This window comes from Brachyistius frenatus, unplaced genomic scaffold, assembly GCF_029030835.1.
Source record: "Brachyistius frenatus isolate BFR_SWC_R1_liver_20210118 unplaced genomic scaffold, ASM2903083v1 Contig_13, whole genome shotgun sequence".
Taxonomy (NCBI): domain Eukaryota; kingdom Metazoa; phylum Chordata; class Actinopteri; family Embiotocidae; genus Brachyistius; species Brachyistius frenatus.
In genome coordinates this window covers 5,447,656-5,457,452 of record NW_027210612.1, presented here as the reverse complement: position 1 = coordinate 5,457,452, position 9,797 = coordinate 5,447,656, and positions in this window count along the sequence as shown.

Below are 9,797 nucleotides of genomic sequence, written 5' to 3'. Positions count from 1 at the left end.
GAACTATTACAAATGTACTGGTTACTTTCTTGGATTTGCATGCATTTTGAAGAAATGTAATTTAAACTGCACCAACATAAATGCAACCCAATACTTTGAGTTGCTGAACCTGTGAGGCTGTATTGTGTTTTTTTTTTCAAGGATTTTAAATGGAAATATAAATGACCATAAATACAAAACATAGAAGAGGAAGAAGTGTTCTTCTATTTTTTTCAACCTAGTTTTTAAAAGGACAGGATATTCAAATATCCTCGATCTCTCACTACGTATTAATAGCCCAAACTAATGTCAAAGTCGCTCTGCAGCTGACCTTAAAACATCCATCCTTTCACAAAACCTCCAAAGGGTTAATGAAACAAAGAAATTCCTGCTGTTACTGAACAAAATAAAACCAATAGGAGTCTACAAACAGGCACAAATGTTTGGTGAATAAAACATGCTTTAGCTGCCTGGATCAGTAAAATAAATGCCAACAGTAAACACTTTGAAGTTAAGTTCAGTGTTCACGAATGCAAATTGGTTGTATGTAAACATTTAAGGAGATGTGTTTGGGTCTTTGTCATTTTTTGTCTGCAATCCACAAACGTGTCTATTATAAATTATTATAAATAACAACAGTGAGTCCTCATCTTAACCTACAATCTGCATATTAAATCAAGACTCCCACTGCTATGTTGCTGGTAGGGGCACTCTTCTGTTTTTGCTTCTGGAGTGCAGTAAGAAATGAGATGATGCCAAGAATTGATTGCTAGATTGTTCATTGTTATGCAGACTATTAATTGGAAAGACTGACAGATGTGGGCCACCAGCCAACAGCAGGGCTTCTGTTGCTCGCTCAGTGCTTCTAACTCAAGTCACAGATAGTGTTGAAGGCTACTTTGATATCTGAAATAATTAAAACTGAACAATCCCCAGCAGCCGCTGTCAAACTTTATTAAAAAAAAATGACTCCGTCTGTCTCCGTCTCCAAAAACAGACTGACAGTTTTGAAAGAATAACATGTTGCTGTAAAAATGACAGAAGGTCACAAAGTAATTACAGCAGCAAAGGGATTCACCCAATGAGTCCCTTTGGCGTGAGCAATGAATTTGACTTGATCTGACTGAGAGCCTGAGGACACTACGCCCCGCCCACCAACACCAGAAACCTGACTGCATCCCAGGCATGTCAATCAAAACAGAAACGCCCACAAACCATACCTATTTTTGAGGCCTAATATCTAATTAGCTATTGAATTATTTTCGGAAAGACCACCAGAGCAATGATCAGAAGAAGTGACTTTAGGTAATATGACATCTGAGGAAAAAAATTGTTGACTTTGTATTTAATGAGAGAAGTTGATGTTATTTGAATGGGAGTCTACTGTAGCCAGAGGTTTTTTTTGGAGCTGGCAATCTTGTGGAGACATTGACCAATAGGAGTGCAAAGCAAGGCTACAGTTCAGACAACCCATCCTGTCCTCTTCGTTTGACCCACCCTCACTCCTCTGAGCACAAGACAGCCGGTCTCAATAACTGCTGTGCCCCCTGGCTCGTCATAAGCCTCGTTTTCACCCGTCTAACGTAAGTTTTTGCTGTTACTGTAGTCTGGAAACCTTGTTCGCATAAAAGTTTGCTCAGCCACTCTGAAGGGGGATCAATCAGCAACCAATAAGGATGGCTAAGAGGGATTATGTTGACCTTCCTTTCAAAATATAGTTCCAACAATGGCAGTGATGGTAGAGCTACAGTAAATCAACCGATATGAATAGTTGTGGTAACGCAAGCAAATATCGAGGAACTGAAGCCAGGGCAAAAACAATCCTGGAAATACTTTTTTTTTTTTTTTTTACTGTTTACCGTTTTGTGAGATTAAGCGCACAACATATGTCACATGGTGGTCAATGCCGACTGATTCAGGGCTGCTCCGCGCGGTCTTCACCCATTAGGATGAAACGACTGGAAACACTCCTCAACTGAGTGTATCCAGACCAATATATTTACACAGGGAATGTGGGTCTGGAAAAATGAGGCTGGCAGGTTGCTGCCTATAGCTAAAATACTGTGCCTTTCATTCACTGCACATTTGCATTACCACCTTCAAAGTTTCTGTAAGTGTGTCAGTGAGTTTGCTTGTAGTGCACGATTGCGCAAGATTCAAACAAACCAGACACTCACTAAAACAGTGCTCCATAGCGCCTCCAGTGGTCAACACCTCTGTCAGACACCTTTAAAGGAGCAATCTGTGAGTCATATTTAAACAAAGTATCCCTATTATGGGGAAACAGAATGAAAATAGAAGTTTTGTGGCTCATCTCTTCAACAGTTAAACAAGTTATTTTTAATGAAATTAATTAGCCCGCTATATTGTTATTATGTCATAGATTTGGCCAGTTTGGTTTAGTAGAAAAAGCTGCAAACACAACATGTGGTTTGTCAGTGTGTAAGCCAACAGTTGCCTTAAAGTGAGCTGAATTTAAGCCAACTCAATTTTAATTATATAGCCCAACATCACAAGTCATAAATTCTCCTTAAAGGCTTTTACAGTCCTGAGGATACACCCTCTGCCCTCAGAACTCGGATTTAAATGAGGAAAGAAATCGTGAAGTTGAACGGAAGAGAATTAAACTCTGGTCGAGTGAACAATACCGCATTCAAATGAGGAGAACTGAAATGAACTGAATTGAATGGCAAATTAATGGGATTGTATTAAAGTGAGTTTAGGTAAATGCAGTTACACTCTTTTGAACAAAGCATGAAAGCAGTGAACAGGAAAGAAGAAAAAATAAGTCTGTCTTGCTTTCATTTTACTGAAAGAAGTACGCTGATGTAAAGAGGAGGAAGAGGAAGGTGTTACCCCCCCCTAACCCGGTTGTCCCTCCGGCAATCCTCGCTTTGTTTGACAATATTTACACTACAGAAAGACAAACTGTACACAGGCTGATGTAGGCGGCTTCCTCTGCAGTACAAATAAGTACCTGCATGTCATTTGTTTACACTTGTTAGAATGATTTTAGGGGTGGTAAATTAATCAAATGTTATCACAGGAAACCAGAAAAAGTAGTATTATGACAATGCTTAGTTTTATGTTTAAAATAAAAATTATGCTGATGACAGAGGTGATGCAGAAACTGATGGTGTTACATGTAAACGATTACAATTATTAGCATTAATATGCGTATTTGCGTGCACTTATTATCCATGCTAGAGGCATGATGGCAAAATCAGCTGCTCGGTAAGTCGATCCACTTTGATCTGGACTGAAATATCTCAAACACTATTGCTGTAAGGCTCATGGGTTTCCCTCCAGCAGCAGGCCAGAAACATGTCTCAACATCAACTCAATTGATTGGTACAAACTGTTTTTGAGACATTCAAGTTCCCCGCAGGATTAATCTTAGTAACCTTGGAAAGTCATCTCATATAGAGGCACAGACAGACATTGCTGATTAAAACCTTTAATCTTATCACTGCATTTCAGTAAGTTCTATGGCTTTTATTTCCAGAAGCCATTCAGATGAAATGTAACTTCCTGTAATTTGTAATTTAATTTTAGCAGCCGACATTCCTTCCTCCAACATTCACATTCTTTTATCAAAGCATTATTCATTGTGCTTGCCAAATGTGCCGTCATCAGCGACTATCAATGTCAAAATGTTTTGTCGCCCTCACTTTAAAGAGTGTAATATATTCCATCAAAGTGACAATCTGTAAATCTGTGGAAGTATGGAGGGTAAGAGCTGCGTGAAGCAAAGAGACAGAGGGACCTTCCAAAAACGACTTTAAGTGCAGGAGAATCACACAGTTTAACAAATGTCCTCATCGTCACGACAGACATACTTTATTAGAGTATAGAAGGTCAACAATACTGCACTGCTCGCTATTACTTACAACAATGGAATCAGCTGAAATCAACCATTTGTAGAAAATATACTTTTCAGGGAAAATAGAAAATAACTCTTTATGAGAACAATGAACTTTTTAAACTATCAAGACAGCGTCACTGGAACTAAGAAATTACCTGATGATGAGCACATAAATAGTTTATATTTAAAACAGCGAGCCTCCTCTTTTCACAATCTTTACTTTGAGAAGTGTTGAACGTGTCTATAGATGCTGTTCAAGGTGAGTCAACAGCTGTTGGTTTAGTTCAACCCTCTTTGGAAAATGATTTAGAAATATCTCATGTAAGATGCAGCCAAAAGATTGTCTGTGACTGTTTAGGCTCAGTAGAGTTAGATTTTCTGTGAACTGCGACGTTTGAATGACGGGTGGAACTGTATATATTGAAATGACACACATTGACCTCAAGGTGGCGCTGCCAGAATCAACTTTACGGTTTTGTGATTATCTCGAAACCTGCTTGGACAAAATAAAAAATTCGTTCACTTTTGTAATCTCTGAATGTATCTGCATCTGCCAATATCACCCTTAATAACTATTAAGTAAGGCATGAATTGATACCCTAATTAACGTGAACTAAATGATTATTAAAGCCAACATATCTCCCCAGTGGAGCAGTCTGTAAGTCACCTTCTCCGGAGACCCAAAGATCCACGGTTAAAATCCACTACCCACTGTGTTGCAATGTGTGCATGCGATTTACTATCATGTGCTTCTTGTCTTCTACTGCCTGCAATTTCCTTGGACCCCGATCATTGCCGCTTGGAGCTATATTTATGTTTTGCTTTCCTTTCTTTTCTTTCCCTTATTACTTTTCTTCACTTTAATTCATTTTCATCTTCTGTGTGAAATTTTATCCCCCCCCCCAAAAAAAAGACACTTCATTAAAAATTTGCAGACAAAACTACAAAGATGGTTTATAATTTGCAGTTGTGCATATTGGTCCAACATCTTGTACGCAGTTAGATAGCGTTCACTGCAGTGCAGGGGTACAAGTCTCCCTTATTTTGTCAAACTTTCACAGTTTGAGTGGCTCAAAGGCAAAAAGCTGAGGTGTTGTCTAATTGACCAGCTTTCATTGAAGAAAAGAGGACCTGATTAAAAAAAATAAAAAAAAAAATGCTGAAACTGATTGCCTTCGGTTGTTGCTGTACACTCACAGCTGCCCGCGCTTTCTGTCTTTCCTTGACCTTGTTTTTTTTTCATACAAAGCCGACTATTTGGTGGAGCTGACTGAGGAAAATATGCAGACACTACTCAGTGTTTAAAAAAACCCAATGAATGTCATCTCCTCTGGCAGCCCAGTTATTGTATTTACCATTAACATGATCTGTGCCTATAATTCCAGTTACCAGATACCAGAGAAAGTGAGAAATGTGAAAATGCTGGCATTAATGCAGGGTCATGCACGAGGATTGTGAAAAATTTTATGTTTTTGTCTTGTTAGTGTTTCCTCTTTCCTCCTTTTCATTCTTAAGTCATTAAAATGATAATGATAAGGCAGTAAAGATTGCTTTCACATGTAACACCACTTGTTATATTGTTGTGCATCAAAGAATCTGGCTTCATCACTGTCTATTGAACCAAATATGATTTCAAACGGAGTTATCATATAACAAACATTTATTTAGTTATACTAATGTGTAGTCTTATAAATGCATTCACATGCGTTCCTAGATTTTAGATCAGTTGTGTTTATTACTTAAATTATGACAATAGTTCTTCTTTGTCAGTGCTCTTTGTCGGTCAGATGAAATCATGATTTTCCTCTTGACCCACTAAATCAATGAGTGGTTGTTGACCCCCCAGTTTGGGTACAAATCAGAGCTCTGTTGTTGTTGTTTTTATGTCTAATTCCAGACCTTTTTAAATAGCTGAAAGATCATATTTAGGGTTGAATTCCTTTTTTATGAAACATTATTATTTTTTTCTTCTAAACTGCTTCTTTCTGCCTGCTGCTGTCGTCTTTCTTGTTCCTGACATAAAAGGAACATCTTCCACAGTATAAACAACCACTGTGATGCTTTATAGTTTCTCAGAACAAACATGCTTTAATTTGAGCCTTTGTTCTGAATACTAAATGCCACTCACTTGAGATAACATCAGGATAATCATGCATGCAGTCTGAAGACTCACATGCCCAATGCCTGAAGTTGGTTACATAAACATCCCTAGATGAAGCCTATTTCATCAAATTCAGTGTGACAAATACATGTAGCTAGCTACAATGAATAAATATTTAGCTTGTATAAATACATGAGTCTGAGTATTATAAGGAGATGTCTGACAAAACAGTGGAGGCTGGTAGAATAATACTTCTGGCATACTGGTGATGCATGTGTCTGTGTTTGTATTAAGTAACAGACACCAGTTAGAGGTCAGCTGCTTTGTGACAAAGACTTTTTTTTTTTTTGCTACTTTAAGGTATTTGGGGCTAGTTGTAAAACTGCTTAAATATATTTTATATCTGACATTGAAATGTTCTGTAATTATCTACATATAAAAAGATAATTTGATTCTACAGGGCAATTAAGAACTTGGAAAAGTGTAAAGGTTTTCTGACAGCTCTGGAAGTATTTCCTACTGAATGTGTATTAAATCTATTTTGTACATTGACTATATCCTTTATTTGAACAACTTTAAAAGTCACACCACATGCTTAGTGTTTTCATAAGGAAATGCCATCAGACAGAAGAGATGTCCCGGGGTTCACTGGCTGGATTTACACAACCTTACTAAAGGTTTAAAAGTGCTTTCGCCATCGGCCCGAACCAGAGCCTGCTTTGCAAGAGTCTAATACCTCTTTCAAACCTCTTTTCAAACCAATCACCAGGGTTAGATCAGGGATCATGACACCCTTGGAGAGAGGGCGGAAAAGATGGTAGCCCCACGTAATAACATTCCTATTGAAAATGACTATTATCCTAAGCTGTCATGACCCACTGCGAAGCCAAGTTGGAAAGCGCGGGTAGGCCCTTTGAATGATCAACTATGGCCCTGGTCTATGGTTGAAAGTGTGACATCCAAGTGGATCATCGTGTAAAAAAATCATTGTGGCAGAAAATGTGATTTTTGTGGTGTCAACTGTGAAGTGCAGGAAAAAGATATGACTACTACTTCCTCACTGTGCTTGCTCAATGAAGTGCAGCTAAATTTTAGATTTGGCACAAAAATTAAACCAAATTTACCAAAAAAATATTCAAAAAAACTTAAAAATCCATTACAGTACTGCAAATATTAGGATCTGGTTGACTGAGATAAATAGCTGGTGGTGGTGGTAACTCTCCAGTGAAATGCCAATAACCCACTGCAGAAAAGGATTGCATGATGAGATAAGTTCAAAGAGCACCAGTCTAACTTCAAATAAAGAGAACCACAATATTTATGTTTGTTTAATGCATCAATCTGAGGAACGCTGCCGTCTCATTGTTGCGCCTCACAGATCTGATATTGAAGTCACATTCTTCAAGTTTTTTACGATCTATTCAGTAAGTCGGTCTCCATTGTACTTCGTCACATTTGTTTTTTTCGGGACAAACTTTTCCATCTCAGCAAAATGTAGGTTGTAAAAGGTGTACAATTTTAAGAATGTCTTTGAGTTTTATGTGGTTTTTGACTCCTGGAATTTACCTTTAGATTAGCACAAATTGAAAATATGGATAAAAGCTGGTGGATGGAAAGACTTCTGGTGATGGTGTTGGATTTGGTGTTTATTCATCCTCAGGTGTACTTCAGGCTTCTTTTGAATTTGGTCTTTTTTTCTTATATTTAAAAAAAATGTTTTAATGCAGATTGTAGTTGCAGTTTCATGTGTCCTTTTCAGGATGGGTCTAAAATTTTTGACATGTGAAGACCCCTTTAGTCTGTTCTTGTTCACTTATTTACTTATTTTATTATGTACTTGTTTAATTCTGTAGAATGCAAAATGTTCCTTTCAGTAACTGTACATGTTAAATTCACTGCACTTCACCTGCCTGCACAGGTGACCTATTCATTGTTTTGTTTTGTTAAATCTTTACAACTACAACCAACTGCAAGCTTCCAGCTTCTTTTTCATTTATTTATTTCACTTATGTAATATATGCCTGCTTTTCTTAAGGGGTGGTAATGCTGAATCAAAGCAGCGATGTATTCTAAGAAACCAGAAACACACAAACAGGAGCACTTTGCAGGCAATTTGAGGCAATTTGAATTGCAGCTCTTTGTCAGTTATAAGGTAGGTAGGTATATACTTTATTAATCCCCGAGGGGAAATTAAAAAAAAAAAAATAATAATTCCCCTCGGGGATTAATAAAGTATATACCTACCTACCTACCTTCGTGTAAGTTTGTCCCCTGCTCACATTGTGTAACATCATTAGTTGAGGCAGAAGAGATGGCATTCAAACAAGTAAAGATTGGTTTAAAACAACATTAAGTTAGCATGCTCACAGAGAACTGCATGTCAAACACTGGAAAAATTTGATTGAATTGCAGCTCTTTGTCAGTTATAAGGTAGATAGGTAGGTATATACTTTATTAATCCCCGAGGGGAATTATTATTATTTTTTTTTTAATTTCCCCTCGGGGATTAATAAAGTATATACCTACCTACCTACCTTATAACTGACAAAGAGCTGCAATTCAAATTGCCTCAAATTGCCTGCAAAGTGCTCCTGTTTGTGTGTTTCTGGTTTCTTAGAATACATCGCTGCTTTGATTCAGCATTACCACCCCTTAAGAAAAGCAGGCATATATTACATAAGTGAAATAAATAAATGAAAAAGAAGCTGGAAGCTTGCAGTTGGTTGTAGTTGTAAAGATTTAACAAAACAAAACAATGAATAGGTCACCTGTGCAGGCAGGTGAAGTGCAGTGAATTTAACATGTACAGTTACTGAAAGGAACATTTTGCATTCTACAGAACTAACATCCACCCGCAGAGCTGCAGAAGTGTTTTCTCTGGGAGCTCTAATGTTCATCCTTCACCATGGCAACAGGGTGAAGCCCCGACCTCCAACCACTTCCCTCGAGATACACAAATGAGGCGGCAATGCTTTGGTGGAATTACACAGTGAAGATTTTACAAACCCATCCAACGCCAACAGCTTCTCTCTTTGGTGCATTTACTGGAGTCACGTATATGAAGTCACAACTCAACAACAACCTAAATAACCGGTAATGTGTGATGCTAAACAGCAGAAGAGGAGCAAAGATTCAAAAGTTGATCTTATTCTCACTTTTAACAGGCAGAAAATGAATACATCTTTTTTTTTTTTTTTTTTTTTTGGCAATGGGATAATATATATATTAAAATGTTTTCATCAGTTTATCATCACCTGAAACTAAGAATTATTGTTGTTGTTGTTTTCTTCTTTTACTTTAGAATGAGCTCTTCATATCTATATAGGTAGTTTGTCCTCTTCCACAAAGCCCACAGTGTTTCACTGCCAATTTTTCACATTAGCCCAGAAGGGATAAACTAATAACTGAATCTAGAGAGGCTCTTTTGCACTTTTGCAGAGTTTCAGGGTCACAGTTGCTTTTCTTACAGACTTGGAAAGGGAGGCAGAGGAGAGGGGTCTTCAGTTCACAGCTACGTCACTAAAGTCCTACAGACTGCTCCTTTAAATGAAGTGGTTATGTGTGAATTTCAAAAATGTACACAACACACTTGTAAAATCAGCACAAGTATACCCTGACCAAAATACACTGAAAATATGCACTTAAGCATTTCAATATTGAATAATAAGTCTTTTTTTTTTTTAACTTTTTTTTAAATACTATGCCTTTTATTCATTGGTTCTAAACCTTATTCCTGCTTGTTGTTATTAAATATGCCTTTTAAGACATTCTCTTGATTATGCCACTCCATAAAAAAGACTTCAATACACACTACTTTCAGGTATTTTTTCACAAAATTGAATGGGAAATGAC